Raw genomic sequence first — 23,818 nt, 5'->3', positions numbered from 1 at the left:
CCTGTGCTCGACATAAGAACATAAAGAACGGCCATACTGGGTTAGACCAAAGGTCCATCTAGCCCAGTAGCCTGTCTGCCGACAGTGGCCAGTGCCAGGTGCCCCAGAGAGGGTGGACCGAAGACAACGATCAAGCAATTTGTCTCCTGCCATCTTTCTCCAGCCTCTGACAAACAGAGGCCAGGGACACAATTTCTATCCCCTACCTAATAGCCTTTTATGGACCTAACCTCTATGAAATTATCTAGCTTCTCTTTAAACTCTGTTATAGTCCTAGCCTTCACAGCCTCCTCTGGCAAGGAGTTCCACAGGTTGACTACACGCTGTGTGAAGAAGAACTTTCTTTTATTAGTTTTATACCTGCTACCCATTAATTTCATTTGGTGTCCTCTAGTTCTTCTATTATGGGAGCTAATAACTTTTCTTTATTTGCCCTCTCCGCACCACTCATGATTTTATATACCTCTATCATATCCCCCCTCAGTCTCCTCTTTTCTAATCTGAAAAGTCCCAGTCGCTTTAACCTCTCTTCATATGGGACCCGTTCCAGACCCCTAATCATTTTAGTTGCCCTTTTCTGAACCCTTTCCAAGGCCAAAATATCTTTTTTGAGGTGAGGAGACCAATCTGTACACAGTATTCAAGATGTGGGGGTACCATAGTTTTATACAGGGGCAGTAAGATATTCTGTGTCTTATTTTCTATCCCTTTCTTAATAATTCCTAGCATCCTATTTGCCTTTTTGACCGCCGCTGCACACTGTGTGGAAGTTTTCAGAGAACTAGCTATGATAACTCCAAGATCTCTTTCCTGATTTGTCATAGCCAAATTAGCCCCCATCATACTGAACGTATAGTTGGGGTTATTTTTCCCCGATGTGCATTACATTACACTTATCCACATTAAATTTCATTTGCCATTTTGTTCCCCAATCACTCAGTTTAGTGAGATCTTTTTGGAGCTCCTCACAATCTGCTTCTGTCTTGACTATCCTAAACAGTTTGGTATTATCTGCAAACTTTACTGCCTCACTGCTTATCCCTTTCTCCAGATCATTTATGAATAAGTTGACAAAGATTGGTCCCAGGACTGACCCTTGGGGGACACCACTAGTTACCCCTCTCCATTCTGAAAATTTACCATTTATTCCTACCCTTTGTTTCCTGTCTTTTAATCAGTTCTCAATCCAAGAAAGGACTTTTCCTCTTATCCCATGGCAGTGTAATTTACACAAGAGCCTTTGGTGAGGGACCTTGTCAAAGGCTTTCTGAAAATCTAAGTATACTGTATCTACTGGATCCCCCTTGTCCGCATGTTTGTTAACCCCTTCAAAGAACTCTAATAGATTAGTAAGACATGATTTCCCTTTACAGAAACCATGTTGACTTTTGTCCAGCAAATTATGTTCTTCTATGTGCCTCACAATTTTATTCTTTACTATTGTTTCGACTAATTTGTCCGGTACTGAAGTTAGACTTACTGGACTGTAATTGCCAGGATCGCCTCTAGAGCCCTTTTTAGATATTGGTGTCACGTTGGCTACCTTCCAGTCATTAGGTATGGAAGCCAATTTAAAGGATAGGTTATGAACCACAGATAATAGTTCAGCAGTTTCCCATTTGAGTTCTTTTAGAACCCTTGGATGAATGCCATCTGGTCCCAGAGTTTTGTTAACATTAAATTTTTCTATTTGTTCCAAAACCTCCTCTAATGACACTTCAATCTGGGACAGTTCCTCAGATTCATCACCCACAAAGGACGGTGCAGATTTGGGAATCTCCCTAACTTCCTCAGCCGTGAAGACTGATGCAAAGAAATCATTTAATTTCTCTGCAATGGCTTTATCGTCCTTGATTGCTCCTTTTATATCTTGGTCTTCTAGGGGACCCACAGGTTTTTTAGCAGACTTCCTGCTTCTAATGTACTTAAAAAACATTTTGTTATTTCTTTTTGAGTTTTTGGCTAGCTGTTGCTTAAAATCTTTTTTTCCTTATTACATTTTTACCCTTGATTTGACAGTTTTTATGTTCCTTTCTTTTTATCTCACTAGGACTGGACTTCCACTTCTTAAAAGATGCCTTTTTGTCCCTCACTGCTTCTTTTACGTGGTGGTTAAGCCACGGTGACTCTTTTTTAGGTCTCTTGCTATGTTTTTTAATTTGAGTTATACATTTAAGTTGGGCCTCTATTATGGTGTCTTTAAAAAGTTTCCATGCAGCTTGCAGGGATTTGGCTCTAGTCGTTGTGCCTTTTAATTTCTGTCTGTCTAACCTCCTCATTTTTGTGTAATTCCCGTTTTTGAAATTAAATACCAGAATGCTGGACTGCTGAGGTGTTCTTCCCACCACAGGAATGTTAAATGTTGTTATATTATGGTTACTAGTCCCATGCGGTCCTGGAACGGTTATCTCCTGGACCTGATCCTGCGCTCCATTCAGGACTAAATCGAGAATTGCCTCTCCCCTTGTGGGTTCCTGTACCAGCTGCTCCACGAAGCAGTCATTTAAGCCATTGAGAAATTTTATCTCCGCTTCTCTTCCTGAGGTGACATGTATCCAGTCAATATGGGGATAATTTTAATCACCCATTATTATAGAGTTCTTTACTTTGGTAGCCTCTCTATTCTCCCTCAGCATTTCAATGTTAGTATCGCTGTCCTGGTCAGGTGGTCGATAATATATCCCTACTGCTAATTTCTTATTATTGGAGCATGGAATTACTATCCATAGCGATTCTATTGAACATGTTGATTCATTTAAAATTTCTATTTCATTTGATTCTACATTATCTTTCACATACAGTGCCACTCCGCCACACACCCGGCCTGCTCTATCCTTCCGATATATTTTATATCCCAGTATGATTGTGTCCCACAGATTACCCTCATTCCACCAGGTTTCAGTGATGCCTATTATGTCAATCTCCTTCTTTAATACGAGGTACTCTAGTTCACCCATCTTATTAGTCAGACTTCTAGCATTTGTGTAGAAGTGCTTTAAAAATTTGCCACTGCTTATTTGTCTGCCCTTCCCTGATGCATTGGATTCCTTTATATGGGTTGTTTGTCTGCTCTGGCCCATGGTTTGTCCTCTCCCCTCCTCTCTTTCTGACTACAGCTTAGAGAATCTCTATCAATGGATTTTCCTCTAAGAGAAGTCTCTGTCTGATTTGTGTGCATCTCCGTACCAATAGGCTTTCCCCCGTCTCTTAGTTTAAAAACTGCTCTACGGCTTTTTTAAAGTTTAGTGCCAGCAGTCTGGTTCCACCCTGGTTTAGGTGGAGATCATCCTTCCTATATAGCCCATCCTTCCATGGACAAGCATGCATGTCACCTCCTATGCCCACCCGGGACTAGGGTTGTTAAATTTGCATTGACTATTTGATTAGTCAGTAAGGGCCTCCACCTTTAAAGTGTACAGCAGCCCAAGTGCTGTTGCTACACTTCAAAGGCAAAAGTGCTGTGGGGAGCATGGGCTGGCCCTGTGCTCCCTGTGGCATTTCAAAGCAGCAGGTCAGCATGGAGCCCAGGGTGAGCATCAGGGTACCCATTTGTCTGAAAGTCCGTTTGTTCAGGAACTCCTCCTAAGTGGTAAGAAATAGGACCACAAAATTTGGTATGCAGCTTCCCCTTGTCATGCCTTAAAGAAAGATAAGGTTTTGGGTGTGCCAAGACAATGGGATGTACCTGGAATTCAATTTTTTTCTCATAAAATGGAAAGGGAGGGATTTGGTAGGAGGAAGCTACACTGTAGAATGACCATGGGGAACAGCAAGCATCCAGAGATGGAGACTGATACAATTATAACCCCATTGGCCCAGCAGTGGACAGGAGTGGAGAAAGGGACAGCTATCTACTATATATTTCATAGAGTTTGTCTGTTTGTCTCTTTTTCCCTAGCTGGGGGACATGATCCTTTCCCCAGTTGTGCCAACTGCAGCAGCAATGGACAGGTGGTTCTCCCGTGGCCCCAAGCAGCTGAGGTGAGAGGAGGCGGGAGTTGTCCTCTCTCCCTGGAGCAGCCTGTATACTGAACCTCTCATCCCTAGCTCCAGCCCAGAACAATGATTTAAGTGAAGAAAAACAAAATTTATTTGAATTAAAGACCTGAGCAACTCCAGGTAAATCTTCCAGTACAATAACATAATTCAAAAATAATAATGAAGCAAAAAAGGAACTCAAAGCTCCTTCCATGGTTTCTCACTGTAATGGCTTAGGCACCTGCATCTCAGAAGCACCCCTTTCTGGCCAATATGTCTCTGTGGTCTTTTTACTTTGGATTGGGGCAGCACCCACATCCTCTGAGTGCTCTTTTCTCACCAGGTGGGACTGCTTTTCTTTCAGTTTTGAATGGGGTGGGACCCATCTCCTGCAGGCACTCCCACAGGCTGAGTGAGTCTTTCAATAAGTCTTCAGTGACTCAGCCCTCTGGCCAGGTCTCTCACACTGTCTCCCATTTCTGAGCTGAAGAAGTGGGTTTTGCCCATGAAAGCTCATGATACCATCTGCATGTTTTGTTAGTCTTTAAGGTACTACTAGACCTTTTTTTTTTTTTAAGTTTTCCCCTTTCTGAGGTATACAGTCTCTATAACAACCCGATATGAGCCCACTTAGGTACTTTTTGTTAGTGTCCTTTTGGCAGTCCTCCCTGTGCTCAGTCTTCAACCAGACCATCAGGGTCCATCACCAGGATCCTCACCCAGTAAGCTAGGTTCTGGACTCGGTCCCCTGGGCTCAGCCTGCCTGCACTGAGCTGTCCATGGTTCTGCTGCTCTTCAGCCAGAAAGGCTCCCCATCTTTAGCAGCCTTTCCTGGGCTCAGTCCTACCTGCAGTGAGTTGTCTGCAGTCCTGCTGTTTTTCTAGCCAGCTAGCCTCACTTTTCCATTTTTGGGCAGCAACTAACTGCTTTGCCTCTGCTGCTTCCTTTTATGTGGTCCATAAGTGGTCATTACAGTGGCCCTTCTGATTGGCTGCTCCCCTTCAGCCACTCTAGACTGCTTGGAGGACTTATTTTTTAGGGTGAGATGAGGTAGAGCTCTGAGACTTCTAGCATGGGGCCTCCAGATCTTGTTACCTTTTAACTTTTAGCAGTATTATTTGACTCTATAAACATTTTCTGGCTTACAGGGTGTTTTTCAATACACACACAAAAGGATGGGGAGAGTACAGTATTAATTTTTATTTGGTTTCATATTAAATAAACATTTAAAGCCATGTTAATTATTCCTTGTTTTAGTATTCTTCCATAACATTAAAAAAAAAAAAAAAAGGATTGGGGTGGCAAGAGAGAGAAAAGACTATGTGAAAAAGTTGTGTGTGTTTGTCAAATTAAATAATACATGTAATCATGTTTTTAGGTCCTTACAATTTTTGAATACTGTGTGTACATCGATTCAGTATAATAGATGGAGGTGAGCTTTGTCCATCTTAGTAAAGTTTTTTTTCCATAATAATTAATATTGAAGGACAGTAAGGGAAGGTTGTGAACTGAACAAAGTAAATGTAAAATATGGTTACAAAGCTTACATTGCTGTTTGCTTGGACAGAGCTGAATAAATCGCTGTGGCTCTTAAACTCTTTTGTATAATGTAGTAACCTATGGTAATACAATTTTGAAGGCACCCCAACCTATCACTTTATAGCACTTCATACCTTATTACATAGGGTATGTCTTCACAGTAGAGTTAGTTTGGGCACAAAACCCTGACTACGTGTCCTTATTTTCATTGCACTCACCTATGTATGTTGCTAGGACTTCCAGAGGAACATACCTTAATTCCTCTGGAATTCTTGCTGCAGTAAACTGAGCCACTCTGCGTCTTTTCAGTGAATTGTGGGAAAACTTGTCTTCCCTTCTGCGCATATGGGAGGTAATTTTGGGAAGGCATTAGAGCAGTCCTGGGCAAAATTTGGCCCATGGGCTGGATCTGGCCTGCCAAGCTACCGGATCCAGCCCGTGGATGCTGCGGGGAGCTCCAGGCAGGCTCCCTGCTTGCCTCATCCCACCTGTAGGCTGCTCAGAAACTGTAGGGCAGATTTTTTTTTAACTGTGAGTCTGGAGGGAGGAGGAGAAGCTTTAGGAGTTGCTCCTATCCCCAGCACAATCCCATTGTCCGGTTTCTGGCGGCTGCCACCTGTGGGGATGAGGAGCAGGCAGCAGTGTTCCCTCAAGCAGCACAGCTTCACCTGTGATTAATCAGCCTCTCCCAGTCAGAGGCTCAGGGCTCCATGCATGGAGCTGACTGACTGGGTAGGGCTGATTAATCACCTGTGAAGCTGTGCTGCAGTGTAACTTAGAGGGAACATTGGCTGGTAGGGAGTCTGAATCAGGAACAGGCTGCTGGCTGGTAAGTCTCCTGGCCAGACCCTGCTTGTGGCACCCCAGCCACTTCCTTCCCCAAGTATCTGCCCCCTCCTTCACCCATATCCCCTCCCAGATCCTGTGCCCCAATCTCCTACCCCAGATTACAGTCCCCTCCTGTCCTAGCTCACAACCCAAATCCCTGCATCCTCTCCTGTACACAAATTCCCTGCCCTAGGTCACAATCTAACCCCTTGCACCCCAGTCCAGTGCCCCAGGTCACAATTGCCTCCTTCATCCAAATTCCGTCTCTTACCCCAAGCTCCCTTCTGCACGCAACCTCCATCCCAGACCCCACACCACCTCCATTAATATCATGGAAGAGTGCGGCCCTCAACCACTTTCCAAATTCTTGGAATGGCCCCTCATCAAAAATTATTGCCCACTCCTGCATTAGAGGATTAATAGCACTCATGATTTAGCTTGTTCCCTCACCACAAAAAAGTTGGTGGATTATAAGACCAAATGTAAACAGAGCCTAGTCCCACTTAACTCAGGTGGGAGGCTTCATATGTGAACTGCAGGAGGGGCTAGGATGATATCGGAGTGAGAGCTTGGGCTAACTACAGAAAAGATATACTGATGGGCTATGCTATTTTGTTCAGAAGAGCTTTTCTGGCTCACAGATATCCATAGGTAGTGAAAATCCCACTTAACATGTTGCATTTCTGCCATACATGCTGTGCACTGGACTAATTAAAATCTACTGGATTCTTCATCCCTTACTCAACTCATCTTCTTCTTTTGCAATTAATATTGGTTTAAAGTTACCCCAGATCTCATAGTGGGGTAATCAAATTGTGTAAGTGGAAACATTTGCAACCCTAGAGGATTTCATCCTTTGGAGTACAAGCTGTGTTTTTGCTGCTGTCATCCCCAGGGATTTTGCCAGACAAGGGCAGCTTTAATTTGTAGCTGGCATGCCGTAGGAATCAGCACGCCCTCATCACCTAGGCTAGAAGCTACCTGTGTATCCCTTTTGTGCATTTGCACAAATGGTCTGTCTATCCTATTGCTGGCGTCTTCCAACAAAGCTTGTTCCATTTTTCTCAGCCTTTATCATTGTTCAGGAGGTCCTTGAGGAGGATGTGTCTCTAATTCAGTCTTCAGTAGTCAGGATAAAAAAGGTCTATTTCTTGCATTTAAACTTGCTAGAGTCTAATGCATATAATTAATTCTAACAGATAAGGGGTGTTTTATTTTAAATGTTGGTTACTCCTGACAGGTAATAAATAATAAAAATGCAGTCATGTATTTCAAGGAAATTCCATTTTGGGATCATACAGATGGCAAACCACTCATTCCTTCGCCCTTTCTGCTTTTACTTTGCCAGAACTCTTCAGTGGAACTTTGTCCTTGTATTTCATGATTGCTTAGCTGTTACTCTTATTACACCGTCACACAACAGCTCATTAACTATAGCTGTGCTACCAGATTACAGCTGGCAATTTTACCTTAAGCATCAGCTATGATGTCTCATGTGTATAACTTTTTAAGTTTCACTTGGCTTGGGTTGAGATTTCTGTGAAGTGAAACCAGCAATTACCCCAAAGAGAGAGCTTTCTTTCTACCAGCATCCAAGTAGTGTTTTTATTTATATTTTTATGATTTTGATAGCTATGTTTATTTTTAAGGATTTTTTAGCATTTTCACAAACTTACATATTCATAGTTTCAGGAAATTATGGGGGTATGTGTTGAACCATGTAATTAATGACAGAAATGAGATTCAGAGTTGAAGCTTTATAACCATTAAAACACAAATTGGCAGCATCCCAGGTTGGAAACTTTCTAGCAGCATTTTCCTTACTTTGCCTATCTGAAAGGATTTTTTTTGTCTTCCATGTGCATGGTGAAGTCAGACTTTACCTATAACAGTTAAATCCTTTCAATCCTAAATACAGAGAATATATTTAGGTAAGTGAAGGTCTGTTCTTACTATACGTCAGTCTGTTCTTACTATACGTCAGTGCTTAATATTTCTCTTACTCTTTTCAGTGTTTCCTTGCCTTATTCTTTCTTCTTCTTTCTGCATATTCAGCTTTGCTATTCCTGCTTCTAAAGTGATCATGCTTTGGTGGGACTGATGGGTTGTTAAACTGACTTGTGCTTGGGACGTACCTTTCTAAATATAGAGCATGACTGTCTGATTTGAAGATCCACCAGATTGGCCTGTGTCCAGAATTTGGAGGGTTTATATTTATTCAAAACATTTTTTATTCTTATTTCTGTAGTTCTGCACATTCTTGTTCTTACTAGAGATGCCCAATTATTTTTTGAATCCTATGATGTTTTTAGTGCCAGTAATTACTTTGTCAGTGCCACAAAATACCTTAGTATTTGTAGTATTCCCTGGCAAGACTTTGTACTAGGGCAGTTAAAACCTTTAAAAGTACACTTCTGTTACCTGCCTGTCACTTGGGGGCATTGTCTGTGCTCCATGTAGAACAACCATCTCAAATATTTTGTATTGTATAATATATTTCCCAGACTTTTTAGGCCAAAACTTTTACAGTATAAGCCAATAACACTGAAATATTGAAAATATATTTTTTGTAGAGGAAAACTGATTCTTGAGTATTCTGTCTCTCTAGTAGTAAAAATTGAAATGGTTTATATAACCTTCTTAGCTCTAGTAGTAATTGTGTATTAGAACTGGAAGGTTATTTGAACCAGAAGATGGCAGTGCTGTTAAGCATGAAAAGGCGTCATCAGTGTTTTATTTCAAAAACGGACTTAGGAGCATTGCAGATTATTAGGAAGTTCTCTGAGCTAATACACAGGATTAACTCAATGCTACTGAATGTGGAAACAGTTTTTGTATTATCAGTCTGTGATTTCTTTATGTCAGGAGAAGAGTTTATATAAAAAAAGGTTTCTTAAAATGCATAATTAAAAATAATGTATCCATACAAGTAAGCAGATCCCTATTCTGAAGTAGGATCACTACATCATCTAAAGGTTAGTGAATCAGAATGTATCTGTAGGAGTGCTGTAAATTTTTAAACAATTCTGTTTATCTAAAACCTTTTAGGATAGGTTCCACATAGTGTTTGAGACAAACTGGTAATTACGTATTTACTAATTTTGTGTTTAATATCTTCAAATCATTGCAACACAAAAATATAATTGTTTTACCAAATGTTCTGTTGATATTCATCAAATGATTTTAAAAGTTTAATATATGACATGCTATTGCTACTATTTCTAAATTTCCTCTCATTATAAATACACATCTTTTTTATTTGTTTAAATGTCATTATTTGCCCTATAAAGCTGATGTATTTATGGTTATTTATTTATTAGAAAATAGAGGATTTCACACAAGAATAGTCCTCTGTCAATAGAACAAATACAGAGGCAGAATTAATACAGTAGTGTAGAATTCACATAGTGAAAAGTTAAGTGAAAATAAATAAGGATGACAGGATCATTGGACGCTCTAACAGGCATAAAAGTAAGTTGACTAGATTTAGAATACATTACATGATCATATTCCCCATTTAGTTATGGATACAATTTTTCATTAGAATAATGTATTAAACAAAAAAAGGAAAAGAGCAATACTAGAGCAAGTAATAAGTTATGTAAAAATGTTTAAGCCTTTCTTTATATTTCTTTACTGAAGATCTCACACTTTTACTTCTTCTTCATGTCAGAATATCCTTCCCACCCCAGCCTGTTTCCCTGAAGAGGAATTCTCCCTAATGCTCTAGTTTCCGAAATTGAAATGAATTCTCCATACCTCCTTGCTTCCATTGAAACCTCTTTACCCCTTCTCATGCTTTATATCATGTTCTCCCATTGGTCTTAATCAGTTCATAGTTTTATAGATTTTTAGGCAAGAAGTGACTATTATGTCATCTAGTTTGACCTTCTGTGTAACCCAGGATATTAAATTTCACCTAAATACCCTGTCATTGGGCTCAATTTAGATTAAAGCATTTCTGTTCTTAGAAGGTTTAACTGTCATGTGGAGAACAATCACCACCAATGCTAAGGCCCCTGCAGTGTCAGGGAATTGATTATTTGAGATATCAGTAGGGGAGGGTGTGTGTCAAGGCATAGGTGCTGGAACCCTCTGGCTTGAAGTTGGTTCTGTTATCTACAGGGTTTACAGTTTAGTTCAGTGGTGCTCAACACCCCTTGCTATACAAAATGTGTTAAGGGCTTTCTGGAAAGTGAACTCCGATTTCCCTGTATAGCTAGCTAGCTACTTTTTCTACATTGTGCTAGTCAGTGGCTCGGTCTTCCCTCTGTTTTCAGAACGAGCTTCTAGCACTTCTGGCTAGGAGATGAGGGAGTCTGTCCTGTACAAAGCCTAAGGGCTAGTCTTCCCATCCCTTAAGATTGGCCATGGCACCTGAGATTGGCCATGGCATGGGTCCGGAGAAGAAGGCAATTTCCCTGGGAGACAGAGGTGATGCAGGACTGAAGGCCCCCTGCTTACTCCATGTGGAGTTGCTGAAGGAGCTGTACTTCCAGATCTCAAGAGAGGGGACCAGTAGGTAGGGAAAGAGCTGCAGAAGCGACTTTGAGTGGCGGGATTGGCTGAAAATGTATATATTTCCTCCAGCTGTGCACGGGATTCGATGCCCTGCACACAAGCTCCAGTTACTTCAACAGGAATTACAGCACAGCTGCTGGATTAGCCTCTCAGTACAATAATTATGTCAAAGTACAAAAATGTGTGTGCGGTGTATCTTGTAAGTGTACAGAATGCAATAACTTTTGTGTCAATAATAATTCTCACTTTGCTGCATGGAGAAACCTGCACCTACAGCCTCCTCCACCAAGAACCCTCTCTGCACTCTGGCATGTAATGAAGCATATCATTAGAGTTTCTAAAATGTCACATTCTGCTCTTTCTGTGTTAACTCCATTTTATTTCTCTGAGTGAGATTTCTCAGTGACCGAGCAAATAAGTTTCCATTCCTGCTAGTGTGCTGGTTTTCTATGTGCTGTGGGGTTACTGACCTATCAAAAACAGGGTAACCATATTTTCTCAAAAGAAAAATGGGACATCCCATGTATGGCCTCCCCTCCACTCTGTCCCTCTCTCCCCCAGTGGGATTCGCCCAAACCTTTTTTGCCTTTCACCTATGCAGGACCATGCTGAGGTCCCCCCCTCATCACTGTCAGTTCATGAAGCTGGTCTTCTGAGCCCCCCCACTGCTTGCTCGTGCACAGGGCTACCTGAGACTCCCCTCTCCCTCCTGTACGTGGGGCTAGTCACACGCAGGACAGGACTGCTCAAACTCTTCTCCCTTTCCCTTCCTCCAGAGCAGGGTGAGTGTTGCTACTCCCCTTCCCCTGCACATTTTACTGTCCCTGACTAGGGGTCTCATCCCACTATGTTTGGCAAGACTGGACATTTGTCCCATTTGCTCTTACGCACTGATCAGTTGGTAAGAGCAAATAACACAAATGCCCAGTTTTGTGAAAAAGTAGAGATGGCTTGGGCAGGGCCTATAAACAAAACATATGATCACCCTAATCAAAGAGGAATGTTGTTAGAGATAGGAAATTCCTATTAGACTATCCAGTCCATCTCCCAATCAAGGCAGGCTATAGTTCCCCTTTTGCTTTCCCCAAAAAAGGGCATATCAAATTAAGTGATTTGTTGCAGCCCAAAAGGCATTGTGTAAGCTGAATTACACTTTGTGGTTTCTAAACTAATGCTTCCAACTTTTCAGCTTTAAACTCATTTTTTACATTACAAGCTTGCCATAAAAAATATATTTCCAAAATTGTAGCTGTTGATTCAGATACCTTTTCAGCTAGATTAAAAAAAAATATTTTTAGATTTATTTGGCTTTGAGGATTCCTACTGCTTCATTTTTTTCATTTTTAAAAAAACAAAAGATACAAGTGACACTTTATATGTTTTCAGTATACATTGATTTGCTGTACATATGCATGTAATTTTTAATAAGCTTTGGCATCAGAGAGAACAGTTAGTATGAGATAGCAATACATATTGAGAGTAATACAAAAAACTCAATTAAAAATCTGATCCAAAACACTGAAATCAATAGGCTTTGCATCAGGCCCTAAATCAGCCTGCATCCTCCGTTAGCACTTATATCTGCCTATTGACATGTACATCATAATGGCAATAGATCCAGTTAACATAAATGGATAACATCGAAAATAGATAGCTAACTATAAAATTTGGAATGGGCTTGTAAGTAGATTTTGACAGAGCTTAACATGTGAGAATATCTAGGAATCTTCTGGATAGCAGACAAATGCCAAATTGCTCAGTATTTGTTAGTCTTTGTCCCCTACTCACTCACTCTGATTATGAACTCTCTTCTTCTTTAACCTGTATAATTTTTCTCTCTCATCTTTTATTGCACTATTCCTCCTTTGTCTTCTCTGTATGATCCTCCTTATCATAGTTTTTTTTAGTCAAGTGGTCTGTTCTAAAATTCTAGTCTCTGATGTACTCTTTACAGAAACCTCAGATATAATGATTTTGGTACATTTTTCTTTGCTGCCAGCATGCTAAACACAAATCCATTTTTCTTTTCGGGTACATTTCTGCAGTTATGCTCAGTTTGCTTCCACTCAAGTAAAATGTATTAAATCCTGATCTATGTAGTGCTGGTGTTTAACACTTTGAGACTGGGATGTTGATGCCGCATGGTTTTATAGGTTTCTTTAGCCCTTTGGGACAGCATGATGTATTATCCCAATAAGGATTATCAGTAGTGATGCTTTTTAGCTGTTTGCCATTGGAAACACTAAACTGCTACTAATGGTTAATGGTTAGAATTCCTCTTTAATGTTTGTGGCTTAGAGGACAAGGGCAATAATAAGATGATGGGAATTTTAAAGGGGTAGAGCTAAGAGGAGAAGAGCCAGAAGGTTGAAATACTAATTATTAGGTTATTAAAGCTATTAGATCTCTAGCTTTTTGGTAAGCAGTTTATTTTGCCATCCCTTTATGCACTTGGAAATGGTCCTGAAAACATAACTATAAATTCTAGAGGGCTCCAGGGCTCAAGCAACCTAAATATTTTTCTGTTTGCCATTAAACCATATGCACCACAATATCATCATAAAGTTTATGCTAGTTTTGTTGATGCCTGAAGGATTATCTTCCAAATGGTCAGAAATCTCCAAAACTAAAAATTGATATCTTGTCCAAAGCTTGGAGAGGGTTGGGGCTGAGGGAGGGACATTTTGCCTGTCCTGTTCACATACTTAAGCAACAGTTAAAAAACCTATAAGATAGTTTTTGTCTCTTGTACCCCTTTCTGGACAACTTTAATTCTTTCTTTGTGGTTCATGCACTAAGAGACTAGATTAGTCATCATGGCGACCAAAACCGTTACTTAAATTGTAGAGATTGCACTTCTCATCCTATGGGAATCTTTATGTTGAATCTGTTCAGGTCTCATGGTGCAGGAGGATCTAGAAGGCAGAATTTGTATATTTTCCATTTATTATGCATTCCTGAAGTCTTTCTTATCTTCAGATGAGAGACACTGATGCTTTGTTGAAGAAGAAGAAAAACTAAAAGGAAAGGAGAAAAGAAAAGCTGAGCATTAAATGAAAAAAGAAGTCATTAGCAGAATGGAGAGAAACACTATTTGGGTTCAGTTGGACATCTTGAAAGTGCTGGAATGGAACAATTATGACCTCCCAGGAACATAAAGCAAGCCAATGGTGACTGCTCATAGGGATTCTGCTCTGATAAAAGAAATAGTTTTCCAGCTTTTGTCATTGTTTCCAGAAAACTGACTCTGCTGCTAGTAAATGAGACCATTGTCTGCGCCTGGGCAAATATATCAAAGCTGTAGAAATTACAGTTAATATGGAAATTGCTGTAGGGGAATCCAATATGTGGATATATATATACAAATGTGTGCAGGATAGCGGGGAGCTTTTAGGCTATATGCCAGTGTTGTTAGATAAAATGTGTTGATGGGGTAGAATGTAGCTTAGGTGGAAAGACTGATATATTTCTTTCAGAAATGGAGTTGGTATGCATAAAGACTTGATATGGTAGATATCCAGAAGACTTTTGAGAGTGTACCTAGACACAGTCTTTGGAAAATTATGGCAGAGTATGGAATACTAGCAAAAATAGTTAGTACTGTCAAGGATCTGTATGATATGCTGAATGCGCATACAGTGGTCATAACATTAGTCAGTTGTGGTAACTGGAGTGAGGCAAGGATGTGTTACGTCCCCACAATTGTTTGCACTAGTGACTTTTCATGGGGAAAATAATTGCGGAAGGGTAACCAAGGAATTTTATGGACAAATTATTAGAGCACTATTGTATGATCTTGTTGCTTATGGTGGTGTTCCACTTAGTTCAAAACATAGATTATGGAAGGAGACCCAGTTATGGACAGAAACATAAAATCAAGTTGGTTTGTTCATTAGTAAGGGGAAGAGAAAATGTATGGTTATCAGTGTTCCAAAAGTAACTATTAGAATGGATGAAGAATTCACTCATTTTACCTTTCTTAGAGTATGAGATGGGCAGTGATGAGAAAATCATGCCAGATGTTAAGCAATGGATATCAAAAGCAGCAATCAACTTTCATAAACTTGAAAAGATAGGCCAAGTAGCATGATTGGCACTAACAAAAATACTGCTTTTTAACACTGACATCATATCTGGTTTAGAAGATACAATAAAAGAAGAACAAGTTAAAAAGCACCTAGAAAAGTTAGATGCCTGCAAGTCACCAGGGCCTGATGAAATGCATCCTAGAATATTCAAGGAGCTGATAGAGGAGATATCTGAGCCTCTAGCTATCATCTTTGGAAAATCATGGGAGACTAAAGAGATTCCAGAAGACTGGAAAAGGGCAAATATAGTGCCCATTCATAAAAAGGGAAATAAGAACAACCCAGGAAACTACAGACCAGTTAGTTTAACTTCTGTGCCAGGGAAGATAATGGAGCAAGTAATTAATGAAATCATCTGTAAACATTTGGAAGGTGGCAAGATGATAGGGAACAGCCAGCATGGATTTGTAAAGAACAATTCATGTCAAACCAATCTGATAGCTTTCTTTGATAGGATAACGAGTCTTGTGGATAAGGGAGAAGCGGTGGATGTGATATACCTAGACCTTAGCAAGGCATTTGATACGGTCTTGCATGATATTCTTATCAATAAACTAGGCAAATACAACTTAGATGGGGTTACTATAAGGTGGGTGCATAACTGGCTGGATAACCGTACTCAGAGAGTAGTTATTAATGGTTCACAATCCTGCTGGAATGGTATAACAAGTGGTCTGATTTTGGGACCGGCTCTGTTCAATATCTTCATCAACGATTTAGATATTAGCATAGAAAGTACGCTTATTAAGTTTGCAGATAATACCAAGCTGGGAGGGGTTGCGACTAATCTGGAGGGTAGGGTCATAATTCAAAATGATCTGGACAAATTGGAGAAATGGTCTGAGGTAAACAGGATGAAGTTTAATAAAGACAAATGCAAAGTGCTTCACTTAGGAAGGAACAATCAGTTTCACACATACAGAATGGGAAGCGACTGTCTAGAAAGAAGTATGGCAGAAAGGGATCTAGGGATTATAGTGGACCACAAGCTGAATATGAGTCAGCAATGTGATGCTGTTGCAAAAAAAGCAAACATGATTCTGGGATGCATTAACAGGTGTGTGGTGAGCAAGACACGAGAAGTCATTCTTCTGCTCTACTCTGCGCTAGTTAGGCCTCAGTTGGACCGTTGTGTCCAGTTCTGGGCACCGCATTTCAAGAAGGATATGGAGAAATTGGAGAGGGTCCAGAGAAGAGCAACAAGAATGATTAAAGGTCTAGAAAATGTGACCTATGAAGGAAGGCTGAAAGAATTGGGTTTGTTTAGTTTAGAAAAGAGAAGATTGAGGGGGGACTTGATAGCAGTTTTCAGGTATCTAAAAGGGTGTCATAAGGAGGAGGGGGGGAAAACTTGTTCATCTTGGCCTCTGAGGATAGGACAAGAAGCAATGGGCTTAAACTGCAGCAAGGGAGGTTTAGGTTGGACATTAGGAAAAAGTTCCTAACTGTCAGGGTAGTCAAACACTGGAATAAATTGCCCAGGGAGGTTGTGGAATCTCCATCTCTGGAGATATTTAAGAGTAGGTTAGATAACTGTCTATCAGGGATGGTCTAGACAGTATTTGGTCCTGCCAGGAGGGCAGGGGTCTGGACTTGATGACCTCTAGAGGTCCCTTCCAGTCCTAGTATTCTATGATTTTATGATGGGTTCTCCTTTGTGGAGTACATAATGTAAATCTGCAACTGAAATTGATGAGCTCATTCCAAACTAAATTTGTGAGAAAGATCATCAGATTCCAGTGGAAAGAATTTCTTGGAGCATCAGAAATTCTAAATTGAGCAAACCAACCTAAAGCATCAAATTTAGAAAAGATGATTCACATATTTTTACATTGTGTTATGAATGCCACCAACATGGCTTTTATGGCATGGACTCCACCTAGAAAGAAAAGAGAGTGACCCATAGAAACATTATGCAGAAGAATAGAGGAAAAAAAGCCAGATCCATCAGCATGACATTCAGAAGCCTGAACAGACTAACACAAGACTGAAATAAATTATGGAAACTGGTGGATGTTTTGTGCAACTAAACATGGAGGAGGAGAAGGAAAAGAATGAGAGAGAATATGGTAAAATGGGATATGTCAAGCATGATTGCACTAAAATTGGAATCCTGATAAGTACCTCAACATAAGCAAAGGCCAACCAGGCACCACAAGAAAGAGTTTACATAATCAACAGCAAGATCAAAAAAGAGCATAGAAGAAATGTCCTGGCATGTCCTCCATTCATCAGGCAGTTGGAAGGATGTCCACTTTGGGTACAGAGCCTGCAGTATCATTTGAATTGTAACAAATGTAGATGTCATCAACAATCTTAACAAGGCTATTCCTAGGGTGATCGGTGACAATGATGGGGACTATGGATGTTTGAACTTCATAGATGACCATATGGATTGCCAGCATTCATGCAAATGCCTGGCTACCCATCTCTTTTGGGGAAGCAGAACTTGCAAAGGTATGGCCAAATTGGCCACAAATGTACATAATGTTGAGAGAAAGATGTTAAATTGAAAAATTTTCAAAGTTAACCATTAAATCTGCCTACTACAGAGAGGAATAGTAGCAAACCCCAATGGCCAAAAGCTCAAACCCCAATGGCTTTCTGTTTTGGAACACAAAGACAAGGCAGGAGGAAGTCTTCTGCCTGTAGTATATCATGTATGATCAATGCATGTATAGACATGTTCATATTTTAAATTCACCATTGAAATTTGTGATGATTTTCAGTGGTAATAAGTTCAGTGATCTGAGCAGAAAAATACCCACACCCACTGATTTGAGGAGTTCAGCAAGCCTAACAAAACTGAGTCTTTCCAAACTTGCTTACAAATACAAGAGCAGGAAAAATCTCTGAGTTGTTAACAATAGCAATGTGCAAGGGGATTGTATTGCTACCATCATTTATTTTGGGGATTATTTTGGCCCTCCAGTTGTACTTGACAGGTATTGAAATGGATTGACTGGAATACCACACTGCTTGGATCACATTCTAGTATCTGCTAAGAATGAAATTGAACAATTCAGAGAATCTAGATGCAGCCTGGGAGGTATGATTGTCTGTAAGGTCAAATGCAAAGCTTCACAGTACTCCCTAGCATATTTGGAATATGTGATTGATTCCAGTGGCAACAGTAGAGGTCAAGACCATAATGGTTTCCTTAGTTTCTGAAATGTGAGTTACTTTTGTTTCAGTGTATCACTCCTTGTCTAGCTTTTTTAATGTTTAATAGACTATCCTTATTAGGGAAGGAATATATTATGTGTTCATTTTCTGTGTTGCCTTGGAATAAATACCTTAACAGTAGGGGATGTGAGCAATCATTTTAGGTTTTTGTCTCTTTGTAGGAAAACAAAACAAGCAGCTTGTTACTGAACATTAGCTACTGCCCCTAACTTGAACCTGTTCAAAGATTAAAGGGACAGACCACTAGTAATTTAGTCCTGGGGAAAAAAAGACTTTCAGATGTTACACTTTCCCCTAATACTCACTGCGAGGGATTTGGTTTTTACAGTTCTATTTTCTTAAATGTTTTCACACCTTATTGCTGTGTGCAGGGATGGGAAGAGTCAGTGCAACTGATTAGACTCATAGTTGTCAAATACATAAACTGAAAAAAATAGAGGAACACCTTCTTCCCTAATCTTTCAGTTATAGTAATCTCAAATATTATTCAGAGCCGTTGCAGGTAGTAAGTTTTTGGCTAGGGATGTGATTTTCAAATTGCGTATCCCATTAATTTTTCTGATTATTCCTGCCTCTGTGGTAGCTTTTTTGTTTAACCATGGAAAACTCAGGATGCATCATAAAATGTGGTACATTAAAAGATGTTGCCAAAATTGGTTAACATAGGCCCTGATCACAGTAGAAACATTTAATTTCAGGCTTAACTTTAAGCATCGAAGTAGTCTTGTTATAGTAAAGTATGAACTTGAGTGGTTGTGCTGGATTGGGGCCATGAAGTCAAACATGCTGTGAGGTAGAAAAGCCAAATTAGCTAGCAAGATGTGCCATTCTAAAAAAATACACAATTTCTGTGGGCCAGTTGGTACAGAGTAGTTCATTAGGCAGTGTGACTTAAACTAGCAAAACTTGCTATCCTCACAAGGAAGGGACTCTGCTGGAAGAGAGCAGATAGTCTTTCTCTCCCATCCTGAGGGATACAGTTGGGATACGGCAGCCTTAAATTGTGTCTGGGACTCAGTAGTTTTGCTGGCAGAAACTGCTGAGGACAGGCACTCTCTGCCCCCCTGCTGGCCAGCACTTCTGCTTTTCAGGTTTTGCTGGCCCCAGAAGGACCCTCAGAAGGACCAAGGGATTATGGCTGCTTTTTGCCAACCCATTTTATTTTTCCCATGCATTCCTTTCTACTGCTGAGGGCCTACTGCTCTGGCTTATGCTGACAAACCCAGCTAGCAGTTTATATCTGTTAACTTATTTATCAATGGCAGAATGCTGTCAAAGAAAGGAAAGCAGTCATTTGCTGTGTGCTAGGAAAGAGAGTACCTAAATGTAAACTGCATCAAAGAGAAAAAAGTATGAATTTCAGTCAATCCACAATATGCTTCTACCCCATCAGCCAATTTAATCTGATAAAGTTAATAAAGATGACTGCATATTAACAAGCTGAGTGGAAGACAGAAAAGATCGAGACAGGGTTGCTAGGTATTGTCCACTGATTTCCTTATCCTGCATTGCTCACAAATAGGATATGATGCCACTGGCATATTTCAGCTGTTAACATTTCAGTGGTTTTTCTATTTGAAGTTGTTGAAAAAATGTGTTATCTTCACTTTTTAGCAATTTATGGATAGTTTTAGTTTGTGGGAATTCAGTAATAACCCCCTATAGTTACTATAGGAGGTGCTATCAGTGTAACTGTAACATAATATTTAAGCTTCATAGCTCCCTACTGAGATTTTCTGGTGGTTACTTAAGAAACTAAACCATGACTACCCCACTAGAATAGAATAGGAATGAAGACCGCTTGCTGTAGGTAGAAATTTTATCTGGGGAATTGGAGCAGAACAGCCACTAACTGAAACTGCTTTGAATCTCAGCCGTAGAGGACATAACCTCTGTTTCTTCCATAGCTGTCAGGTAGTACTTTAGTTCCTTTTTTTCTTTGTGTATTTCCCTCTGTTAGAGCTTTCACCAATTGATAATTTATTATGAAATATTCTCAACTGCCTCCTTTATTATTAAATGCATAAAAGCTTAATAAATGTTCCCATAAAAATATATGATGCATCTGTGTGGTGGATAAAACTGCTATATATTGTAGTGTACTAGAGATGAAAATACATGTTCATGCATACAAAAAAACAATCCACCAATGTGTGAGAAGCTACACAGAACAGTTTCACTTAAACAGTGCTTTTGCATAAGTGTTTATGAATTTATTTTTATCACTACATTAACAAATATTGGTACTGTCCAGCTCTTCTGTATACAAATCTGAAAAGTAGTTTAGAAAAGAGATGTGTGAGAACTTGTATTCAGTAAGACTTTTCAGATCACTGATTGAAATGTGGCTCGACTCCAGGAGTGTCTCATTACACTTGCTCACTGACTTAATGTATGTGAAAAGTTTTGGTGGCCTCAGTCCAGTTGCTAATGGACAGATATTTGGGCCATATCACAAAAACAGTATCCACAGGAGGTGGTTCTTGCCAGTGCTTTCAGCAGAGTGGCCAAGAATTGAATGAGTATGGAGACTGGAACTACACTTTCAACCTTGGAGGTCTTTTATCCAGAATGGTGGAACATGTTTTTGAAGCATTGTGGAGAAACTTATACTGATATTCTCTATGCTTGGTTGATGGACAACTTCAGTTTCTAGTTATATCAGTGTATCATTTTTCAGTAAGATACTTATACATTTTTTATTGACAATAACTACTTAACATGCAACAGACTACCTTTTCATAGTAGTTTTCCAGATTTGGACTCTGGAAAGCTGTCAGGAAAGGACAGATAGTCCCCTCTGTTGCCAGGTGCAGAAGAGGTGAAGTCTTTCCAACATTGAAGAGTGGAAACACTGCAATATTCTTATTGCCTCTGTAATATCCATTTTCTCTTATCCGCAGTAGATCTTCTGTGTGGGCCAAAATCTGTTTGAAGGGCCCTTGACTTTATACACACCTTTTGGAAAATTCCCATTTCGGATAATGTTGCCCATATGGTGGGAGCAAACCCCTCCAGGTGCTGTTACCACTCATTAAGGCATTGTGAGAGACAACCTGGAATAGCGAGTAGAGGGGGGCACAGGAGTTCCATAGTCCCAGATTGCTCTCAGGGATTCTGTCCCAGTGAGTTAGGAACGTTGCCATAGAAACTGAAGTGTTCTTCTTCGCGTGATGTCTCCACTGTAGGTGTTTGTTTGCACCAGCACTGGAGTTCAGAGTTTTGCACAGCAGTAGCCGGTAGGGCTGTGCAAACACAATAGGCGCCTCGTGCCATTTGTGCCTGTTGTTTCGCATGCACGACCCAACTCCTCCTTAGTTACTTTCTTGCTGCCCTCAGCTGCAGATGGAACTTCAAGCTCAGAGAGCTACCACAGAATTTTAGCTGTGTCAGTCAGCCCTTTTTCTCCTTAGTTTTAACATTTTCAGCTCTTTTAACTTTACTCGCTACTCCTACGATATCTTTTTTTGTCTCTTTAAAAAAAAAAGAGAGAGAAGGGACAGAAGGCAAGCCTGAAAGCTGATGCGGCCCAGCTGCCAGTGGCATGCCCTCCCCCCCAAAAGAAAAGAAAACAAAATATGTAATAGTCAAATTTTAAAATAATAACAGTGTGATGAACTATGACTGGCTCCCTGGGCTTCAAGAAATGCGACGCATGCTTGTCAGCTGATGATTAGGGCAGTGCGTGTGTGTGTGTGTGTGTGTGTGTGTGTTATACACCCGAGTCTTAAACTGCTAGGACACGAGGTCCTGTTGCAGCGGGCGGCCCGAGAGGTTTTACGTCCGTGTCTTTAGCCGCTAGGACTGAGGTCCCTTTGCAGAGGGCAGCCAACAGGCTGACAGACGCCCCAAAGTTTGCAGGGAGAACTTATTACACCCATGTCTTTAGCTGCTAGGACCGGGGTCCCTCCGCAGCGGGCAGCCTATGGATGGCTGACGGATGCCCCTATGGATCTGCCCCTTGGAGGCGACACGATCCAAACGCCCAGCTCTGCCTGCATCTGCCCCTGTGACTGTCTGGAGTTCTTTTAAATTGTGCTTGGTTCTGTTACAGCAACTGAAGGAGTCAGGATAAAGCTTAAACAGTTACAGGTTTATTAAAGAAGCTTGTAAATCATATGGTTACTATGGATATTGCTCTATTTCCTAACTGCTAGCAAATATAGATCTTAAAATTGGTTACAAAGAAAATAAAGATAGAAAATAGAAATAATGGTGCCAAGTGACAGCTTAATCTTTAAAGAGCTCTAAGTCTGTGTACACTTAAGACAAAGGACACGTCCAGGTACAATTTTTACCCCCTTCTGTGCCTCTCGACTCCAGCGTATCAGGCCAGGCCGGTCCCTCAATTCCTAGGAAAGACGAATACGAGGTGGGCATCCCCATGGAACCTCGGGAGGCCAATCACCTAACCCGACCAGCAGATAGATGGTAGATTGACACTCAGAGTGAGTGTGCTACCCATAGGGGCCCGTATCCTCTTTCTTATCTAAGATGCCAAATTGTGTTGGTCCATCTTTGTGACGCCAGTTCTTACAAGGGAGTTTCAACTTAACTTACACTTGCAAGAGAGATAACTAAATTGTGAGTACTGGGCATTCTTTACTGGGCAGGAGATTCCTCCCCCCGCGGACAAGTGTGTGATCGTATCAATATGGGTTTCAGTGAAGGGCACTCCTCTGCAGCCTCTTGGTCAGCGATTAACTCGATCACCCTCATATCTCTGCTTACAGTTGTCCAGGGTCACTGTGAGCTAGCATATCCAGGCCTTCTGTCAAGGCTTCAAAGACTATGCTGATTTTACTGCTCTGTGTGTGCCCTGTATGCTCCAGGCACCTCAGAGAGGCAAGCAAGATGGATGTTACAGGGGAGGTTCCTGTCTAGCTACAGTGCCGAGAGGCCTTGTAAGCCTCCAGTGGCCACTCTTCATGCATTTGCTGCCTTAGTGAGGGACTTTTATGCAGAAATGTCCTCACTGCATCAAGCTAACAGCCCAGGCTCACAAAGGTAGGGAGATGTGGCTCTGCATGCTCCTCTTCAATAAGGCTCTTTAGCCACTGGGGACTCTACCGCTCATCCTGAGCCACCCCGAGTAGAGAAATGGCGCGCAAGTTCACTAGCACCCAAGCCGGCGTTGAAGAGGAGACTTCCCCCCACTAGGTCTCTACCACTGTTGACATTGACCTGCATTAGCTCTGGTGATAAATTAGGCACCTCTGGAACTGGCCATAGCCAGCAAGCCAAAACCGCGGAACTGAAGGACTGCCTTGAAACTAAAGTTGCACCACTGGCAGCACCAGCACCTATACTGGCATAATCAGTAAACAGAATTATACCAACAAGCCCTCATCAATGGCTCCATTGACTACTCAACTAGTACCAATGAAGGCTCGGACAAAGTCAAACCATGCCTGTCCCTCCCCAAGCTCAGAACCAACTTTTTTGCCAGCACCGCTATCACCATCACCGGTGCTGCATTCACCAATCTGATGGGATTCCTAAAGAGCAAAAAGGAAAGATGGAGGACCTACCCTTCGATAAAGAAAAATTGTTTGCCACCAAAACAAATCAGGTGCTTCATTCCAGTAAATACTCCTGGACCACTCTCAGAACATTATGGGTGTATACCTGCCATACAGACATAAATGATACACACCTTTCCATCCATATCAATGGCA

General features: G+C 40.9%; 1 protein-coding gene across 4 annotated transcripts in view; it reads left to right on the top strand.

Annotated features, from left to right (window-relative positions):
- PIGK (phosphatidylinositol glycan anchor biosynthesis class K) overlaps nt 1-23,818 on the top strand; it is a 162,584-nt gene that overhangs the window by 51,403 nt on the left and 87,363 nt on the right. The window contains exon 10 of one of the 4 annotated variants that reach the window (XR_016350258.1): nt 3,899-4,119. The exons of the other annotated variants lie outside the window; for them this stretch is intronic. The gene's annotated coding sequence lies outside the window, so the exon portion shown is untranslated. The remainder of the gene's footprint in view (nt 1-3,898; nt 4,120-23,818) is intronic. 4 annotated transcript variants of the gene reach the window in all.

Source organism: Pelodiscus sinensis, chromosome 9 (assembly GCF_052426305.1).
Source record: "Pelodiscus sinensis isolate ZL-2025 chromosome 9, ASM5242630v1, whole genome shotgun sequence".
Lineage (NCBI taxonomy): Eukaryota > Metazoa > Chordata > Testudines > Trionychidae > Pelodiscus > Pelodiscus sinensis.
Note: the sequence above shows the minus strand (reverse complement) of the source record. Positions and strands in the feature narration are given on the sequence as shown.